Source organism: Emydura macquarii, unplaced genomic scaffold (genome assembly GCF_026122565.2).
Source record: "Emydura macquarii macquarii isolate MOO-44397 ecotype Brisbane River unplaced genomic scaffold, CSIRO-AGI_Emac_v2 contig_1390, whole genome shotgun sequence".
NCBI lineage: Eukaryota > Metazoa > Chordata > Testudines > Chelidae > Emydura > Emydura macquarii.
This window is the reverse complement of record NW_027131527.1, coordinates 13,220,559-13,242,061: the sequence shown is the minus strand read 5'-3', so window position 1 is coordinate 13,242,061 and position 21,503 is coordinate 13,220,559. Positions and strand designations below refer to the sequence as shown.

Below are 21,503 nucleotides of genomic sequence, written 5' to 3'. Positions count from 1 at the left end.
TTCCCATTGATGGAGCACCTGACTGTGCAGAGAAATACTTAGATTCCATCTCTTTGCTATGTTTGGACAATGCCCAGCACAATGGGGTTGGGGCTGCTAGGTGCTATCACAGCACAAATAATTAATAACAACAAGCAACCTCTGAGCAGAGCTAGCTACCCTCCACCTGGAAATGCTTCTCCTAGTCACTTCCATCACATGCATTTATTATTAGTTAATATTTACATTATCGTAGTGCGTTGAAAACTCCAGTTTCCGGCTCCATTCTTGCTAGGCTCTATACATACGCAGAGTCATGGCTTACAAAGAGTTTACAAATACTCTGTGCTGTGAAGGACGCTTCTATGCCCTGATATCCCAGTTGTCAGCATCCTTAGACAACAGGGCAGCACATAGGACTAGGAGCCTATTACAGAAAAAGAAACCAGCTCCTTTTGGGAAGCTGAAGAGCTAAAAGGCTGTTGTGTCTGCAGTCAGCCTGTAGATGGCACCTTTTACTGTGTCTGTGGTGATGCTGGAAACGGTGGAAAAAATTGTACTCTTACAATGTAGGGCTCAAAACTGAGAGAGACTGGCCTAAAGCAACACAATCAATGGCTCCAAACTATTATAATCCAGATCCAACTAAAGGGACTTGGACTCCAACTCTGCCCTTCCCTGGACGTAACTCCTGCCTCACTTGAGATTTTTTAATCAATGAACGGTTGCCATTCTGTCAATCGCCTGACATTCCCCTTTGTAGGAAATTCCTCCACTACTTATTTCAGAGGCTAGAGTCTCTGGCTGCTTGGATTGGAGCTGTAAAGTTATGCCGCCCAGGTTGTTCCTTAACTCCTCTTGTGTCAGTGTCGGCTGAGAAAGAGACTTTTAAACCTAGGAAATTTCTTTATTTCTATGAAAATGAATGTATCTAATGTAACTAGAAAATATGTAAGTGCCAACAGAGTGCCTACAAACCAGAAAAGAAGATAGCATGATCTAAATTAGATTGTAAACAAAGATTAGACCTTCAGCTTTTATTCAACTTAGATAAACTGCAGTTAGTCAAATATCCTCCACTGTCTAGCTGGACAAACATCTTTCAGTCTTTGGAGTAAAGTTAGGTTTCTGCGTCTGCAGTGGCAGCATGTTCAGAGCTATACCTACAAGCCCATTCTACGTGGGCCTAGACCTCCTGTCCTAATGCTTATTCCCAGACACTTAACATCTCTAGTCCTCTGAATGCAGGGCATTATGCTCTATTGCTGATAATGAGGCACGTTCCAGAACATCTAGCTCCTGTCTCCTATTACCAAGGACTCTGAGGGACTCTCTAAAGTAGTGCAACACAGATTGTACCATCTGTAGAACGCAAGCCACCGAATTGCTGGGCAAGAATTATGGGATCCATGGGAATAGATACCTCAGCATGAAGGTCTTGTGTTCCCAGCCTTTAGACTTTCCATCATGTTTAAAGACATGTAATTTTCACAATGGCTACTTTAATAAAGTTTAAAGACAATTACTTTCCCAAAGAATAAAAAGATGATCTTTTTCAGTGCAGAGAGACAAGTTTATATACAAGGAATATATACTCCATCCCCTTAATCACCAGAGTGGACTATCCCTTAACTGTGCACAGACTTCTTATTTGGCATCATTCATTTATAATTTCCCAAATAAAAAGCATGATCCTAATATTGGTCTTAAAATGTTGCGTGAAATTAATTTCACACCGGAAGAATGAGTCACTATCAATCATAACATTCAGGTATGTTGCATGGACTATCAAATCAAGCAAGTTCAATGCAAATCAGTCCACAGCATTTAGTTAACCTGACTTGATTGTACCAAATGGGCTGTCCTTGACGTGAGGGGCTGGAGCTGGGGTGGGGGCAAGACACTGCCACCCACAGTGGCCATTGTTGGCCTGGTTGGAATGTGCCCCTCTGTCATGGCAGGGTGAGTATGGGGTGCATTTGCTCTCCATATACCCCCTGCCCTCCACACTAGACTGGGACTAGGGTTATGGTGCCAGGGCAGAGGGTGCAGGTGATCGATGCCCCTTTGATGGAGCGAGGAGAAGGCAGTGGTGGAGAAGGAGGACACTGATAGGACACTGGCCTATGATTTCTACCCCTACCCTATGCCCTAATTTGGACCCAGGGTGGGTCACAAAAATGCAGTTGCTGGGTTGCTTTAGTACAAAGTTTGGGAACCATTGACTTAGGAAGATACTAAAGAAAGACCTGCTGGCTGGTTTAAATACACACACCAATTTGCAGAGCTGTGAGCTATCTGACCTAAAACAAGTCAGTCAAGGTTATATGTTGAATGGTGTTCTGTGGTGCTGTAGAATATGAACGAGAGGAATTGGACAATGATTCTTAAGTGTAAGAGAGCTGCACTTTAAATAGAAACACTGGCCTGAATTTATCATGGCGAGTCATTAAGTGAGCTATCATCTGTGTGAAGTCAGAATGACTGCAAATGGCCAATCCAGAGCCTTGTCTCCAAATAGCTTTGCGTGGATTTTTTTTCTTAATTATTTTGTCTCTTGTTGTTCTCTACTTTAATTATGTGTCTGTGTTTTATGGATGTGAGTGAAATCCATCTGTGCAGTTTATTTGTATATTCCAGCAGCACTTGCTCTGTGTTAAGGGCTGGACAAGACAACACCACTTCTGCACTAAAGAGCTCCTAACCCACGAGAAAAAGCAACGTGATGGGTGCAGGAGACAGACAGAATCCAGCATGCAATTTAGGTATCTTAAAGTAAATAGCAGCGAGGCCTAACTACCCCTCACTGTATCCATCATTAGCTGGCATTTCAGTTTATTCCAAGTGAATTGAACTCCTCCCTAGTTCTGTGTGCGCTCAGCCTCTTTCACAAGCAGATTATTTTCCATCTTCCAACATTAAAGGGCAAGCAAATGCTTCTTTCTTGGACCAACACTAGTGCAGGCTTGGAGTGACCACTTTTCAGCAGTGCCACTTCTGGAGTGAGGGATTCTTCCACCTGCTGGACCCTAAATGACGCATAAATATCATAATATTACCCCACTTCAAAATGGGCAGTCCTCCCTCTGACGAATCAGCTGCTTCTCCCTGGAGTGCATGTTTATAATCTGCTGCTGCAGTGCATCCCCTTCTACCAAAGGAGTGACTACTACCTCCAACACTATTTTTGTGCTCCAAGCTGAACCCCAGGGGGATCGTTGGGCGGGGAGGGAGGAGGTTTGAATAATACAAAAATCATCCTTTATTTTCCCCGTCCCAGAGAGAAGGGGACAATCTCCATCCCATGCAGCTTCTCCAGTACTCGCTCCCATGGCAACTCTTAGGGCTAGTTTACACTTGAAACACTATAGTGGCGCTTCAGTGTAGCCACTCACTACAGCAACTGGACCTGCTCTTCCATCAACATAGGTAATCCATCTCCCCGAGGTATTTAGGAGTCACTCCTATGTGGAGTTTCCCTAGTATGACACTGCAAGTATTTAAACCCTGAAACCACTGATCTGGGCTAGATCAATGGTGTTTGTTGTGCCCGTTCAAAGTGAATTCGATAACATTATAGTTATCACCGTAGGCCAGAGTTATGAGGGAGGAGAAAGCTGGATGGGATAAGCCAGATCTTGTCCAGTCCTGTCACCACTCCTTCTCATTTGTGCAATGAGGAACTTTCTTGCTACAGACAGCTGTTCTTGAGAGGGTGTTTTTAAATGCTGGTTTCATAATTCAGTCTAATAAATCTGGTAGCAGAGCATCTTAGATTTTCAGTATGGTTTGCTCTAATTTACAACATGGGACTCAGAAGCCAGAATGGAAGGTTGTATATAGGCTCCCCAGTTCAGTTTTCCTTCCTCTGAACTAGGAACACTAGCCACCATGTGTGAGCCTTCAAGAACCTGCAGAGCCAACAGCTGCATCACAGCAGAGAAGTAGATTAACCCAAGGCCATTGTGTGACTTGTGTGATTTCCCTACTGGAGCAGGTATTGCACATATGCCCTGTAGAGGCTAGACTTACAGATGATCTAACTGCATCACCTCTAATATTGTATACCAGAGCTGTTTGCAGGGTTGTGGGTGTCCTACAAACTCTTACTTCATATACAACTTTTGGGGGGCTTGGGATATGCAGATTACCAAAACCAGACTGGCTTCTGGACATTAGATGTCCTCAGATATTTACCCTCTAGTCAGATGCACCATTATGTTGTGCTTTTGAAAAGCACAATTATTCAAAATGCTTAATTAAAGAGAGCTCCATTAAGCATTTTGAATAATTGTGCAGCAAATGAAAGCTCTAGCCTTTCACCTTCAGTTCAAATTGCTCATCGGCAGAAAGATTTACTAACATCAGTTTAGACTATAGTAGATATTTGTCCACTCCAAATCAATAAGCGCCACACAGTTTGGTAATGATATAATTGTCCACAGCTGTTCAGGAGAATCCTAGGATTAATCAATGCTACCAGACCCTGACTTCAATAATCTGTATGAGTCACTCATCCAAAGATGTTCTTAAAGGGGGAGGGAGGGTTCCAGTAACAAAACATCCAAGAAGAATTATCTAGCAGTCTAAACGTGAATACAGGTGTAGATTTACAGAAATCCTAGTGTTTATTTGGTGCTCAATTTGAGACACCTTAAAGAGGCCTGCTTTTCAAATGGACTGGTGCTCATTGTTTCTGAAAATCAGTCTTCTTCAAGATGGGCACCTAAGAATCACTATTCACTTTTGAAAAATGAGGACATTATTTATACAAAGGAAAACTATAATTCTTCTGAATTTAACTAAAAGGCAATGTTATTCCAGGGTTGTTACCATGATTCTTGTGCCTCAGATGGGAGTGTGGCACCAAAGGGGTAGGCTTGGCAGTCTCTACTGAAAAGAATCTCAGGGCTAGTGCAGTGAGGACATTAAAGGTTAGGACTGAAGTGTGTTAGTAGAGCTACACTGTGTAAGAATTTAGTACTGGAACAGTAGAGGCAATACAGAGCTAATAGCAGCTTTAGGTATTGTGGGTTAGGATGGAGGTAAATTGGCAGTGTGGAGTGGGGAAGGTTGCTCAGTGCCCCTAAGTGACTAGAAACCTTAGCATGGGAAAAATGAGTCCACTGCAGCATTAATTGTATCCTGAAATGCTCCTTCCAGCTTGATTCCCTTTAGTCTTGCTTTTGCTCCTGTGATTAAACTGGGTCCTATTTGCAAACAGACAGAATCCTGTTGTCACATTGTATCCTCACTGTGCCAACGTGCAAGAAAACACAGTGATTGAAATGGTTTTACTGTATGTTTGGCTAGTCCGCAGACAAGCCATGTTTAGTTGATGCAATTTAGCATCATTAAGGGAGTAACTTGTCATTAAATGTAAAACTAAATCTCTCCATTACTTGTATTGAGAGTACTGGAAATAACTTTTACTTTGTGGCATTCATTGAGCAAAACAGGTGCAGAGAAGATTTAATTGCCCTCTTCCTTAGTGGAAGTCAGGTGCCAAGATCATAAACCACCAGTAACAGGCAAGATAGAAAGAACAGCCTGTCCCAAAGGGGGAGACATTGCCCCTGGAAGCCAGAACCCTCAGGCCCCAGGGGGAGAGAAAGGACAAGATGAACTGTATCTTTGCAACATTGCTCTATTCCAACTGCATGCCATTGTATGCTAACGGATGCCAATCCATGCCAGGATCTGCTGTTTCATGTTCATCTATGATTCATGCCAGTCTGGATAATCCAAGTCATTCTATGCCCACTTTCATTTGCTTTTCATATTATGGTTGCAGCGGGGCCTATAAATAGCTAATGGTATAAAGGCTAAGAGGAACTTTATGTACATGCATAATGACTAGTTTAGAATTATGGGAAGAAGGGTGGTGGGGTTGGTAGAGACAATTGTTTTCCAAAGCAATTTATGCTGCTAACGAAACGTTTCTTTTCTAGGTTGTTTTTGTTTTTAAATGTGGAGCTATCAGCCCGAGGCCAACCCTAATTCTTTTTAACAGAAGATTTCGGATGCTTTAGGTTTGCCACCCTCCACACTTGAAAAAGCAAATTTCTAGTCAGACGTGCTAGGTTAGTGGAGACAGACGTGACCAAGGGAGAGGGAGCCAAGGAACAAGGAAATGACTCCAGAAGCTGATGTTTTTTAGGGCCTTATGTACAGTTGTTGTTTTTTTAAAACCCAAACAAAAACCAAAACGCCCAAGCCCTGGCACATTCTGAATGTACTCTTTAGACAAATGCCTGACTCAACTGTAGTAGGAGTGGGGGGAGGGGGCACACTGAAGAGAAGCAGGGTCTGGCTGAGAGTAGAAGTGGATGCCAGGTACGATTGGATTTTAGATGTAGCTCACTTCCGACTTTAAATGTGAACTTTGAACCCTAGCAGAAAGGCCGAGGAATCTCTTTGTTTCCCCCCAGCGTGTTGGGGGATTTTTCGGCCCTATTTACAAACTATAGGCACCGCTAGCTGCTCTGGGCCGGAGCCTGATCTCCGTTACGGCTGTGTCAATCCAGCGTAGCCCCCCAGGGCGTTCAGGGAGTTGCTCTGGAGCGATCCGCGCCCGCCCCTGGAGTACCGGTTTAGAGCCAGGGCTTTGCTCTGCCGGCTGCCCCCTCGCAGAGCGGAACGGGGGCGCCGGGAGCCAGAGGAAGGGACGATCTGCCCACCGAGCAGCGGTGTTTAAACAAACCCATTCCTGCTGCCCGGGAGGGGAAAAGGCGGCGGCGGCGGCGGCGGCAGCAGCAGCAGCAGCAGCCAGAGAGGCGAGAGGCCGCGCTGCTGCCGCCGCCTTCTCCTCGCGCGGGGAGGATCAGCGAACTCCCTCGCACACAGCCTCCGCTGCACCTGAGTCGGGTTTCTCTGCGGGGATTTGTAGAGTCACCAAAGCAGCCACTGCCATGACATCAGCCGAGGGCACTTCAACGCGCGCTGAAATATTCATCGCCTGGCGCTGCGGCGCCGCCGCCTCGCCCGCTGATCGCTAGCAGCTGCGTTGCCTGCGCTCCTTCTGCCCCCACCTCCTCTCGCGTGCGCCGCCCAGGGGCTCCGTTTACTCCGCTTGTTTCCAGGGCAGGAGTGAGGGCGAGTCCCCCTGGCTCGCTGATGGCGCTGCGCCCGCGGGATCCCCTCCCTGCGGAGCGGGATCTGGCGAGGGGAGCCGTGTAAACGGTAACGGACCTCAGTGCGGGGGGACGCTAAAGTTGCCCGCGGACGCCGTGGTCCCGGACGGCGCAGGCAACCAGGCGCCGGTTCGGTTTACAGACGGCTTGCGCCGAGTCAAGCCGTGTGAACGTGCCGGGGGCGCGCTGCGGAGCCGCTGCTGTTGGCGGGCCATGGAAACGGGCTGGAAGCGGCGGGGAAGGGCTCGGAGCTGGAGCTGGAGCTGATGACAGCTCTCCCGGGCGGCCCGGAACTTCTCCCATCCTTTGCCAGGGACTCGTCAACCCGGAGAAGGGGGAAGAGTTTTCCACCGAGCAGCCTCGGAAGGGGCATTGCAGAGCAGGCGCTCCCCGGACGCGGGGCGCTCCCCGGCGGCAGGTAAGGCAAAGTTTTAAAGCCTCTGGCTCATCCTCCGCTTCGCAGCGGTCCGTGTGATCGCGTCTAGTCCGGGCCAGGAGGGAGAAACACTTGTTACCGCCCAGCCTGGTTCTCTCACCTGCTGTGTAGAGACCCTCCCCCCCCCCCCGGTATCTTTTTGTTGCGTTGTGTTTTAGCGGGGGCAGGCAGCCCGGCTCGGAAGAGCGGGGTTTAAACCACAAAGTGGAAAGCCACAATGGAAACAATTCGCCCCCGTCTCCCCTTCCCCTAGGGGCGTTTTGTCTCTCTCGTGCACGGAGACTTTGTTTTACTGTTTCCCTTTCACATGGCGCAGGCAGAAGGCGCTTTTTTCCCCCCGGCGGGTTTGCCTATTTAATTTCCGTGCCTGTGATCGTTTTAAAAACCCCAGTGACCCAGAGCCTCCCTGCGATCTGCCGGCCGGGGGCGTTTCTCCAGGGCCACACGCGCCTTGTAAGTTTCCGATAACTTGTCCTTCCAGTCCCGATGCCGCGATCGCTCGCGGCGGGATCGATATCGCTGTGCCCCGGGCATGCCAGGCCAGAAGCTGCAGGACTTTGCACGGGGATTAGCGGGTCTGGCTGACACCCCCCAACGCTTTTACACGCAGTCCTCCTAGGCAATGGTCAGAGGAAATCCCCCGCCCCCCAGGGCGAAGTTGAGTCTTGGTATTGATACGGTGCTACAGGTGCACCGTTCATTCACACAGCTGGCCGTGCAGGGCTGTCGTTAGTAGCACGCTTTATCTGGAGGGAGATCAGGCGCGCACAGACACGATTACTAAATAGCGGGGGGGTCTGTGGGAAGTGCCACCGCTGGGCAGCGCCGCGGTTCACAGCCCAGCCTGCGGGAGCAGGAGAAATATTTGCCCGCACAGCTGGGCTGCCAGCGGTGACTGCCAGGCTGCGGCGGCGAGCCATGGGCTGTCAGCGGGCCAAGCGGAGTGTCTCCGGGGCCCGGGGCTCGCTTTCACCCCCTAGCTGCTTGTCCTCCAAAAACATCAGCCGGGGAAGTCTTAACTTCAGGAGCGGGGGCGGGTTAACCACAGGCCAGTACACCTGCTTTGGGCAGCAGTCAGCTCTTTCCCTCCCCGCCGCCTCCGTTATTTCTGGGCTTCCCCTTATTTTTTGGTTCTCCAGACGGCCAAGCGAGCTCTCTGTTCCCACCAGCCAGAGCGTTCACACACTAAAACCGTTGTCCGGAATCGAGACTCAATTCTGCACGCGTCCTTCCAGCTCCTTGTTCCGCGGGGCTGTTTCCCCTGTCTGTTCGGAGCCCTCTCTCTGCCTGAAATGCACCCGAGAAAAGGGGGGTTGGAAAGGCAGGTGGAGGCATCCCCTGGATCTTTCCGAGCAGACAGATGAGAGTATCCCGTGGCACCTTGGTTGTCCTGCGTTTGCACTAGCTGGTATGAGTGGGGTACCTGTTGCAGGCTATTTTGTGTCCTGGCACGTGTGCATGGGAGGTAGGAAGTCGTTCTGCTCACTTTTCCCAGTTCGGGGATGTTCCTTAGGGCACGATGTGGAGCAGCGGTATCAAACTTGTACAACTCCCCGCCCTATCGCAAACAAGTGGGTCACACTGCCAGATCGCGGAAGAGTGTCTGTTTAAACATTAATAAACCATACGGAGTGATGGCTCTTCGCAAGAATAGTCTGATAACTAGATTTTATTGGTTAACTCACCACTAGCTCCAGTTTCAATTGCTCCTGGACCAAAAAAAAAAAAAAAAGTTTAAAACGTGTTCTTTACATAGTGCCTCAGGGGTGCACGGTGCTTTACAGACAAACTCTGCACTTGTGGACAATCTGAGCTAGACAATGGAGGGCGAAGAGTAAAACAAAAATGAATGAGGACCACTGTGCACATGGAGGCCCTGATTCGGCAATGAGAGCCGCGAAGTGGCATTCTGCCTGCATGCAACTCATCACAGGGTCAGGATGGTGCATGGTTCCTGTTTGTTTGGAGCATCTTTTTTGGCTGGGAGAAGTGAGTTTGAATTAATACATCAACATATTAACAAATCAAAATAGAAACTCTATTTGTGAGCACCCAGAAGATAGTAAAGTAATAAATAATAGCCAACGTGGATTTATCAAGCATAAGTCATGTCAAACCAGTCTACTTTCCTTATTTGATAGGGTTAATAACTTAGTGCATGGGGAAAGACATAGTTGGGGATATCTTGATTTTAGTAAGGCTTTTGATACAGTCATAGATAGTCTTATAAGCAAACTAGGGAAATGCAGTCTATATAAAATGACTAGAAGGTGGGTGCACAATTGGTTGAAAGACCATATTCAAAGAGTAGTTATCAATGGTTCACTGTTTAAACTGGGAGGATGTGTCTAGTGGGATCCACAGGGGTCTGTTCTGTGTCCTCTACTAGTCAATATTTTCATTAATGACTTGGATAATGGAATGTAAAGTATGATTAAAATTTGAAGATGATACCAAACTGGGAGGGTTGCAAGCACTTTGGAAAACAGGATTAGAATTCAAAATGATCTTGATAGAATGGAGAAATGGTCTGAAATCAACAAGATGCAATTCAATAAAGAAAAGTGCAAAACACTACAATGAAGAAGGAAAAAAGATCAAATGCACAACTACAAAGTAGGGGATAACTGGCTAAGGAGTAGTACTGCAGAAAAGGAGCGGAGAGTCCTAGTGGATCATGCATTGAATATCAGCCAACAATGTGATGCAGTTGCGAAAAATGCTAATATCATTCTGAGGTGTATTAACAAGAGTGTCCTATAGAAGACATGCGGTAATTGTCCTGCTCTACTTAGCACTGGTGAAGCCTCATCGGGATTGCTGTGTCTGGTTCTGGAAGCTCCACTGTCAGAAAGATATGGACAAAGTGGAGAGAGTCCAGAGGAGAGCAACAAAAATGAGAAAAGGTTTAGAAAAACGTGAACTGTGAGGAAAGGTTTAAAAAAAAAACTGGGCAAGTTTAGTCTTGAGAAAAGAAGGCTGTGTGTGTATGTAAGAAGAAGGAGCGAGGGGACATGATGAGACCTGATAACAGTCTTCAAATATGTTAAGGGCTGTTTATAAAGAAGACAGTGATTGATTGTTTTCTGTGTCCACTGAAGATAGGACAAGAAGTAATGGGCTTAATCTGCAGTAAAATAGATTGAGGTTAGATAGTTGCAAAACCTTCTAACTATAAGGATAATTAAGCTCTGGAATAGGCTTCCAAGGGAGGCTGTGGAATCCCCATCACTGGAGCTTTTTAAGAATAGGTTAGATAGACACCTGTCAGGGATGATCTAAGTATATGTGGTCCTGCCTGGGGGGAGGGGAGGGCTGGACTAGATGACCTCTCGAAATTTCCGATTCTGTTTTTGCTTGTATGTTCTATCCACATCTTCTACCCTTTGCTTATTTGTATTTTTAGACTGTAAATTCTCCAGAACAAGAAATATATCTTCTTTGTTTGTGCAGCACAATGGGGTCTTGCTCCTGCTCTAAATCTTTGGGCACTACCATAACATAAGCATTTACTAATAATTAATATTGTAGAGAGAAGCAGGGTCTGGCAAGAAGTCAGGAGAAGAGGTCAGCCATGGAAGGAGACCAGTTCGAAAGAGAAGAATGAGGCTGCGAGGTACATAGAATCTGGGAGGGCAGTCCACTTTTCAGGACATGTAATCACCTATCTAATGTGGTGCAATCTGCCAGTAGCAGAGTTTCCAGAAAGAGCTGCCCACTGCCACAGGGTCTTACTGAAGTGGAGATATCATTATTTGTAGGTGCATCCAGCATAGCTGTGCTATCACATGAAAAATTCATGGAGACCAAAAATGATCACAAGACAAAGAATAGTATTTCATCTTGCCTGAGATCACCATGACAAAGATGAGGCCATTAAAGCACCTGGGGAGGTTTTAAATCGTAGTATAGAAAAGAAAACGTAAAGGAGTTCTTCCCTCAGGCAATGATAGTAATGGAATAATCAATCTATTGTTACTATTGCAGGAGGCAACTTCTTTTCTCCTTTAGGAAGATATCCGAATGTTGATTCAAACTGAGGTCCTATAGAGGCCAGTGTTCTCCCAAGACTCAAGATCCCTCGTTGGGTGCCAAAATACATAGCTATAGATTTTTATTTTTAATTGTGAGCTTTTCTTGGGGACTTTTGTTATAATGATAAATACCAACTAAAGAAGTCTGTCCTAGTGAGACAGGTTAAGTGCCATCCTCAATCCCTCTTGTGCCATGTGGGTGTAAAACACTGCTGCTGGGATGAGAACTGAATTCTGATTTAGGAGGGGTTTACACACACTCTGCATGGTTGTAAATGACTATACACGGCGCAGAGGGACTGGAGAATCAGGCCATTCATATTCATCTGAGGAATATGAGAAGGCAAACTGAAGTATCTGGGGTGTGCATGAGGAAGAGAAAAGTCTAGAATCTGGCAAGTCTAGTGATTGACATGCCCAGTTACAGTAATACCTGCTGAGAGAAAGTCTTCAAAGGGACAGAGACCAGAAAGAAAACACCTAATCAAAAGATTTCTGCCTATCCCAAGGCTGCAGCAGCTGCCTGGGCCACTACCAAGTAACAGTGCCATGTTGGTGACTGGAAGGGACCTTTAGGAAGTACAAGAGCATGCATAACTTGTGGGAATGTCAGTGCGAGGAATGCACTGCATACCAAGAAATCAGCTGATCTGATGCTAGAGTATGTGTTTACATTGCGTATTTATTTTCTTCCATGATGTGGGCTGTTGGGAGTGCAAGTTTCTTCTTGAGTAAATATTGGGGTGAGCAGGCTGCCACTTGAGTAGATGACAGAGACCAAGTTGGGAGGGAGGATGCATAGTGATTACAGATGAAATGACACAGAGTGGTTTTGATTTTTGGCACATGCCAAGTCTTGGACCCAAGGAAATTGACATGACAATGACAAAGTCAAAGGCGAAATCACGCCTGCTTTTGATTTTTGGATGCAAGGCAGGAAGCAGTGAAAGACTCCAAACTTTTTAAGGCAGATAGTATAGAAAGGAAGAAGACAACTTCCAAAAAAGTGTCCAGTATAGGAATGTGAATGTGCCACAGGAGCAAGGGTTTGAATTAGACCTCAGCTGCAATCACTCCTAAGAACAGTTTAAACAAAACTATAGCCAAACAGGGCTGCTTTCTAGCTACAGAGAGTTGGGGGCAACGTCAGATAAATGAATAAAATAAAATATTGAAATGGAAAAATGGATTTTTTATGAAAAAAGCCAATTTTTTACAAATTGTTTTAAAAAAAATTATTGGGTTTTCAGGTTTTTTAATTTTTTTTTTAAAGAGAGAAATGTATTGAAGGGAAATTGATCAAAACAAAACAAACAAAAATAATCACTTTCATTAACATTCTTCAGTGGAAAACAAATCCTTTTCTGACCAGCTCACTATGTCTGGCCTGTGAGGGATGGGCCCAAATTATATAAGAATAGTACATCTCGCTATTTGTTTGTTTATTCTTAGTGGGATGGGGGCATGTGGCAGAGCCAGTGCTGGGAAAAACAAACTAAGCAATTGCTTAGGGCCCCAAGCAGCTCAAAGCGGTCCCCTATTCACTTTTTATGATAAGAACTTGCCTGTTTTAGTATTGGGTGGCGGTGAGAGGGGGCCAAAATATTCCTGAATAGGCCCCCAATGGTCTAGCACTGGCTCATGACAGTTGGAGCTTTTGTTAGTATGCTCTAGTCTCAAGAGCATTGGTTAGACAAACTCTTCTAACACAATTGGCTCCCTGTTTATATTGGCCAGTCAAAATGTGTAGCCTCCCATTTGGCTACAATGGCGTTCTGGCCTAATTTAGACTGTAAACTTTCTGGGGCTCTTTGCCTTTTTGCTCTGTGTTTGTACAGCACGCAGCACAATGGGGTTCTAGGTGCTATCATAATACAAATCATTATCAGACCATGCTTTAATTACAATTTTAAACATGGCTGGAAAAAACAGTTTAGTTACTAACATTCAATTAAAAAATAAACCAGATTCTTGACCGCGTAAGTTTTATTTTGCATAACTATTAAACAAGAAGCGGACGGGCTGAGGCAGCCTGGTTGAGGAGAAGAACGAAGAGAAAAGAAACTATTACTGCCTGTCCCAGATTAATAACTGAGCTCTGTGAGGAGAAACAGCAACTTAGAACTCTATTGCAGGCAGAAAGGAGAGGAAGAGCAGAATCCAAGTTAGCTCTGGATATAGAGAGCAGAGAGCCCAGAGTGGGGTCAAGGCCATTGCAACCACCAGCAAAGTTTAATTAACTCTCTCTAGGGTCCTTGGGAGCCTGGTGCTGATCAGTAAAGAAGAGGTCAGCACAGAAAGGACAATGTCGCTGAACTACAAGCAGTGTGCAGTGCCTGAGGACTTCCCTGTAACTCTTGGGTCCTTTATGTAACTGGAGAGTTTACTGTAAAATACACATTTCTTTATGCAAAATGACTGATTCGACTCTTCAGACAAGTCCCAGGGTAAGTGGAGAAGAGAATCTCCTTCTCTGTTTCTCTCTCATGTCCCTCTTATCCCCATCTGTTTCCAATTTGTCTGGCGCTGCCCCTCGCCACTGCTTAGTGGTGCTGCAGGTTTCATGAGTTTTCAGGCCCATGTAAATCAGCTGTTTCTGACCTGCAACCATGGCTGTGTTTGAGGGGAAGGGTCTGGCTTCCTCAAAATTTGGATGAGGGATCCCATCTCTAGCAGTGCTACAGTTTTAACTTGAGAGGTATGTATGTGTCGGAAAGCAGCCTGGATTTCATTCCAAGTATGCAATGGGGTGAAAGATCATCACCGTGGATAGCTCCCTGTCACCTGCTCTCTTCCTCATTTGTTTTTGCAGAAGATGCAAATTACCTGCTCCTTTCCTTCCCAACAGATCCCGCCTGATGTGTTGCCCAGTAACAAGGAGGCTGTGAATGCAGCATAAAGTATAATGAGTAACTACAGCTGGCTGAACATTTTCCGATGGAACCTTTTAACGTCAGAAAATGCCGATTCATCTAAATCAAAATGTTCTGCTGTGTAACAGCGTGTCCTGCCCCTTTAAGGGCCGGGAGGCCTCGGGCCAGCCAGCCTGTCTAATTATCCCTGCCCGGATAAATCTGTGTTGGGTGTGAGACTTAAAAGGGGCTAGAGTGAGAGCCAGGGAGACTCTAGCTAGGTGGAACCAGGAGTTCCATACAGGAGGGAAGCCTGAAAAGCTGCAGCTGGGCCGAGGAAACTGCTGTAGGCAAGTGTTGTGGAGAGCAAGACTAGCTCCTGCATGGAGGAAAGGAACTGAACCCAGCTCTGAGAAGGAGGGCTGGGGTCTCCTGACTCAAGGGAGGGGGAGAGGAGGAAATTCACTGAACTGGGGTTGGGGCCTGGAGGGCAAGAGTGTAAGGACTAAGTAAATTGCACCCCTGAAGGGGAGAGTTTTAATTACCATTGAACTGTGAGGTGGAGTTCTTGAGGAGTCTTATGAGAGAGGGAAACTGAGGCAAGATGCTGCAGTGCTACCTCTGACCACAAGGGGGCATGTGGGAGGCAGCTACCTGGTTATCTGTGGGAATGTGTTGGTTTAGAAGAAATTTTGTTTAGAAAAAATATCAAAACATTCCATTCTGGAACCCTTGACTTTTTTCCCCTTTTGAAAGGACTTTTTAATTTTTGTAAAATTTTGTTACGCCTTATAATGTAAAATAAAGACAACATTGAAATTAATTTTTTTTATTGTAACGAAATGATTTGTTTGACTTTTGTTTGGGAAAGAAAAAAATAATTAAATCATTTTGTGGGAAACTTCAAAATTCGATGTTTCATTCCTATTTGGAATTCAAAGACATGGAATTTCCCATGAAATGGAAATTCTGGTTTCTACCCAGCTCTGAGAGTAACTGTGGGGCTTGCTAGAGTTGCCCCTGCATGCCACAAGTTCAGAATGATTTGGGGGAGAGCTGTGATCAATTGGTTAACGAGGCTCCCAACTCCTGGGCTGTATTCTGCCACCCTTTTGCTCATGGGAATTAAAATAAATGGGGTGTTATACATAAAAATAGATAGTGAGATATGGCCCCATGTAATTATCTTCAGACTAACATGCAGCGTCCTTGCTAACAAGATTGCTCCACAACACTATACTATATGTATATTGCTTAAAAAACCAGAAATAAAAGCAATGAGATGTTTGTGTATTTTCCCTCCCCTCTCCCCCCCCATGGCCTCCAAGGAGTACTGAGAACTGTATCTTAAAATTGATTTAATTTGTCATATTTCTTAAATGTATTGGCTGCTCTCTAAGCAGATAACTTTAAACACGGATCCCTTTTTAATTAGCTGAGGATACAAGATTTGCTTGAGCGGGGGCTGTCCCTTTCTCTTTCTTTAGTGCATAAAGGGTCCCAGCTGTTGCTGCTACTGTTGCCATGAGCATGTATGTGCAGAGAAAGAGTATGTCTCGACATCATCGCTGTAGAATTTTAAATGTAGTGCTTGCTCTCTGATTACATGTCCTTTTATGCTCATTGGGCAAACTCATCCCACTTGTTCACAACAGCCCCTGGAATTTCAGTTTCTCCTGCAAAATTCCATTCACTGTAATAGTGGCAACTATGTAAAAATGCTACTTTGTGTGTTTAGGACCTGAGCTTACAAACACATAGGTCCATGTTTAACTTCAAACACATGTTTGTACAGCACCTAGCACAATGGGATCCTAAGTCCATGACTAGGGCTCTTAGGACACAGTGGTAATACTTTTTTTTATTATTTGTAACAAGTAGCCCCACTGACATTCATAAGACTCCTCATTTACTGAAAGTTAAGTATGTAACTAAGTGTTTGCAAGATTGGGGCCATATAGTTTTACAGATCAGATTTTCAGTGCATCAGGGCAGATAATGATGGCTTCTTCCTGTCTGGTCCGATCGACTTGCACAGACTGCTTTGAGAGTTGCAATGCTGCTCTGTGTACACAGGCTGATTCCTTGGCTTTCTTCTCTTCCCAAGCTTTGAATTTTCCTTTTCTTCTGTAACAGGGCAGGGAGCAATACACTTCTGACCAGTCAGCGCACTCTATATGTAAAACTGCAGTGCATGGTGCTGGTTTGTGAGAAAATAACATTCCTGTTGCCGATTCCATGCCCCAAGGAACACTGGGGCTTTCCAGGTTGAGATGAAGTCACCTAGGAGAATAAAGAGGATACCTAGACATTACCAGATGCTCTAAGTGGAGATGGACAAGCAGCAGGGTGCCTCACCAAGGGTTGGGCTGGGCTGGCTTTGTGCGTGGGCTGCACCATCATAGTAGTTAAGGCTTGAAATGGAAACCTTTGTGGTCCTTGTGCAGAGAAGCGTCTTTGGCTCTGCTGAGCTAGTAGGAGCTGTAGTGAGCTTTTATTATATCCATCCTCTTTTTTCCAGTGGGACAGACCTGCAGGAACATTGGCACATTTGCTTCTCTTTCTTAGACCTGGTACGTTGGAGGTTGAAGCTAATTCGTGTGTGTGTGTGTGAGAGAGAGAGAGAGAGAGAACGCACTCTGTGAACAACAGGCTAATCTTGTACACTGTCTCTGATGGATTTCGAGCATGGATCAGTGCGTCACCAAACTGACACAGAAACGCACTTTGGTGGTGAGGGCTTCTTTTGGTGTATCTGAAGTACTGCAGTGTGGGGCTGGGGTGTGCCAGAGCTACCTTTACAGGGGATCACCCTGAAAGAAGGAGTGAAAGCTGGCTATGAACATTTAAATAAAGGTACACAAGACCAGCCTTAGCAGCACAAACTGTGGTCCTGTAGTTGACTGGAGGTGGGTTTCTTCCACAGATACAAGAGCCTCTGCCAGACATTGACAGCATCTAAAAATGACCTATTTCTGTGAAGCTCTATTACACCTTGCTGCCCTCTTTCCTGTATTTGTTTTCCCATTTGTGGTGTTTTATGTAGCATCCAACATGTGCTTGGGGCTTTTCAAACATGGGGTCAAGATCCCTGCTGTAAGGAGCCTATGGGCCAGATGTACAGTGGGCAGACGAGATGGGACTCAGCTGAAGCTAAGGACTGAGGAAGTGGTAATTTCTTTCCTCTTCCCCCACTTCTCTTGGTTCGTGTTTTTTCTCTCCATTCTTCCCTCCCCACCACATCCTTAGTGATTACCAAGAGGCTGGTGTTGTAACCCTCCCCCTCTTCCTGACCAGTGGGTCTGGAACAACTGAAGAGGAAGGCTCTCCCTCTTTTAAGAAAAAAAAAAAATCATCCCAAGTTTCATACTGGACCCATTGTATATGGGGTTAGAACTTGGGTAGTCTTGGCATTGCTTAGTGGATGTCCACGTTCAACAAAGCTGATCAGAAGAGGCTACCATGGGAATGCAGTGTCAGAGACAAGTGCCCAAAAGCTCAGACCTTCATGCCAACTATCAAAATCTCCTCTTTAAACCTGAAGAGCTGGGCAGAAACAAGAACAGCTTTTCTTTTGATTGGAACTACAGAGCCAGACCCAGGAGGGAATGTAGTGAAAAGCTAACCGATGGCCTCCAGATCTCAACAAAGGCTGACGTTTTAGATGTTCTGTTTTTAATCCTCGTTGCTTTGCCCCATTCCTAGTCCCAGTCTGAGGGTTTGACATCACCACCTCTTCTGAGAAGTGACTCGTGGGCTCACTGGAGTGTCATAAATTAAAGAGTCGAGGGAGGAAGGAGGCTGAGGAGGAAGGAAAGAGAATATTTTGTACCTAAACCTTGGTAAATTGCAACGAAGGGGAAAGAAATTTGGGGAAAAATGACAGAATAGCTTAATGGGACCTCAGCAACTGATCAGGAATGTTTGCATGAGTGTGTGTGTTGTGGCTGTTTAACCACTGAACATTTAATAAGTTGCAAAATAGTTTGTTTCATGATAAGTATTTTGTTTTTCATGTTGTTTCTGTCCTTCTTGGAGAGAATGATGTGGTAGCTTGGGACTGACTGTTCAAAGTAGCCCTTCTTCCCTTCCTCTCACTACCCTCAATTTTTAAAAGGTTTCAACTAGCGAGTGATTAGCCACAGCGGGCCCACGGTGTTACTATATCAGGCAAAGTGTCAGTTTCATTAGCTTGAACAGTGAGTGGGCCTTGGAATGGTCTGTAGCAGAAAAGTGCCTCTCCCTGAGAGTTAAGTGAGCTTTGTGCAAAATCAGCAAGGACATTCTCTCTCTCTCTTGATTTGGATGAAGAGAAAAATGATTTGAAAGCTTTTGCGGTTGAGACTGCTTAGAGTGACTTGTGCTTCTGGAGCACCCTTTGGGCTTTTCTGAGATTTGCCCTTTTGATCCACTGCTCCACAACTGTAGAAATGGACAGTAGTCACACAGATTGTTTATTTAGCGATGCAAACACCAAAACTGACATCGGAGTAGTTAGAGACGGAAAAGAATGATGAAATCCTTGGAGTCCATCCCACTACATCCTCTGTGTGTGTGTTTGGTTCTTCTACTGATACTGAAATGGATTTTCAGTGATGTCTGTTTTTGGGGTTGGGGGGGAGGAACAGAAAGATTTGGAAGGGCTTTAAAATGTAGCTTGATATCTGATGCTTGTGGATTTCCAGCTTTGAAATCAATAAGGTTCGTTACAGAACTTGCCGTGTTTAGCTTTTGCATCCAGAATTCTGCAGAGGGGAGGAAAGAACAACTTAAGGAAAAGAGGATAGGCTTTCTTTTTGTTAGTGTTTAATGGGCCGATACAACGGATAGATGTACTCCAGGCTAGTGTTTCTCAATGATCGGTCCATGGACTGGCGCTGGTCCCTGAGATCTCCCTGACACAGTTTAGGAAGGCAGCAAGCCGGCCCCTGGTATCAAAAAGGTTGAGAAACATTGCTCTAGGCAAGTGCTGGGCAAATTCACCCCAAGCAGTCCTGTCAATGCACAGCAATCCTGAGCTGCAACTCCCTGCTACTCTTCTAGCGCTGCTGCTTAGGCCATTAATCCACAGATTCCAATTCTGAGCCTGGGACGTTCGCGATTAGTGATCTGACTCGTGTACATTTGAAACTAAGTGGTTATTCTTATTTAGTACGTACAAAATGAAGGTGCTGCACCTGAATCAAGTCCTCTCCACGGATGTCTTTGAAAGTTGCAAAACAATTGTTGTATGACAGAGGAGAATGTCTTGTTCAAATGTGGACTAGCAAAAATTTCCCACACTAGAAAGCTTCCATGCAGGATATGTGTAGGTACAAATACACTGCAACAAGATGGCAGGTTCTGGGCCAAAATATGAGCATTCAGGGCTCCTCTTTGAGTCATTTTGATGATAGCTGCTAGGAAAGTACTTTGTAGTTCCTCATGAGTCATACCAGCAGGTGGATCTTGTTAGGTCACACCAGGGTATCAGAGGGAAGGATGGAGGGTGTGGAACAGAGAGGTCCTGCAGGGGAAATGCTAGGAACAGCCAAGTATAGGGAGAAAATTTAGGCTGAAGTCTTTGTTCCATGAGGGGTAGTGTGACCTAGTGGATAGGACTCTGAACTGGGACTTGAAATCTGAGTCACGGTCCATGCCTCTGGGCCTCCATTTCCCAGCTGTGAAATGGGGACAATGATCCTGACCTCATTTGTAAAGCACTTCAAGATCTATGGATGAAAAGCTGATTGTTGGGGGTGGGGGAGGGGTGGTTGTTTTTGTTGTGTGTCCTGCCAGTTGGTTGAGGGAAGCAAAGTCTAACACTCAGCCCAGTGGTGTTTGTCTATACCATGATAACTTTTGAGCACCGCCTCTGACCAATGCCAGTCTTTCAGGGAATGCTCTAGGCAACAGTGGCAGGAACCCAGTTGGTTTTGGTGAAATGATCAGAATCAGCCACTTCAACCACCTCTGTAATTGTCTGTATAGATGAAAGCACCAGATGATAGCAGCTGTTTACATCTTCCAGCGTAGCACTACCTCCCATCTCAGCTCTGCCCTTCCTCTCAATGCGCCTTTAAAATGCTCACACCCTGCATGGGGGGTGCGGGGCGCACAGAGCCCCGGCAGAGGTGAGAATTGGAATTTCTTGGTCCTGGGGGAAGGGTAATGCAGGCATTGGGGGAAGGGGGAAAATTGGGGTGCCCACAGAGCCCCTGGGGGAGAGGAACAATGGTATGGAGGGAGAGGGACATGGCAGACATGGAGCCTCTGACGTGGTAGAGGAGTGAATGGGGGGGGGGGGAGGGCTGCAGACAGTCCCTGAAATAGTGGGGAGATGGGAGGGTGGCCCACAGGGAGCTTGTGGGGGTGGGGCAGGAGTAATGGAGGGATGCAAGAAGCCTCTGGTGTGTGCAGTGAGCTTGGCCTACACACACAACAACCTGACACCATAGTCAAGCCAAAGCACAGAAAAGGGGGAGTTGGGACAGCATGCAGTGTCTGTAAGTATCCAGCCCAGAGCAGGAGGGGGAATTCACCTCCTTACAAACTGCTGCTGCGGTGGGGTTGGATCCTGTTCTGAGTGAGGTACATAATGAAACTCCCACTGACTTAAATATGAGCACGTCTAAGGGACTGGAAAATCTCCCATTGACTTCAACGAATCAGGCCATAGTGCCTAGCCTTTCCTGCAGTGGTTTGCCACTTTGTGCCAGCAGCCCAGTGCCTGTTTTATGTTTGTTTTAAACACAGCACCCTTGGCTGAGTAGAGTCTGCCCACCATCCAAACTATAAACAGACTCAAAGCGCGCACACCAAATTCATGTGCGTGTTTGTCGTTGGGTCTGCTGAAGAAAATGTTTGCCTTCCAGAGAGAGTGAGGTTTCCCAAGTGGAGGGTGATTGCTAATGACAGTAGAATTAGATGGTAATTAGCAGATCAACTGCAGAGACACTCTGCTGGGAACTTTGGACTTTACCCAAGGAATTGATCTCCTTTCCCTCTGTGTATTGTGTGCGTACACATGAAGACATTGGATAAAAAACAGAAATGCGCTTGGTGGAAGGTTGCAACATGACCTACTTTA

The 21,503-nt window shown here is 45.9% G+C and overlaps 1 protein-coding gene across 3 annotated transcripts in view; it reads left to right on the top strand.

The window, feature by feature from the left end:
• Positions 1 to 6,940: 6,940 nt before the first annotated feature.
• The window catches only part of CDH23 (cadherin related 23), a 454,320-nt gene continuing 439,757 nt past the window's right edge, over positions 6,941 to 21,503 (top strand). For all 3 annotated transcript variants that reach the window (XM_067552666.1, XM_067552664.1, XM_067552665.1), the window contains exon 1: positions 6,941 to 7,530. The gene's annotated coding sequence lies outside the window, so the exon portion shown is untranslated. The remainder of the gene's footprint in view (positions 7,531 to 21,503) is intronic.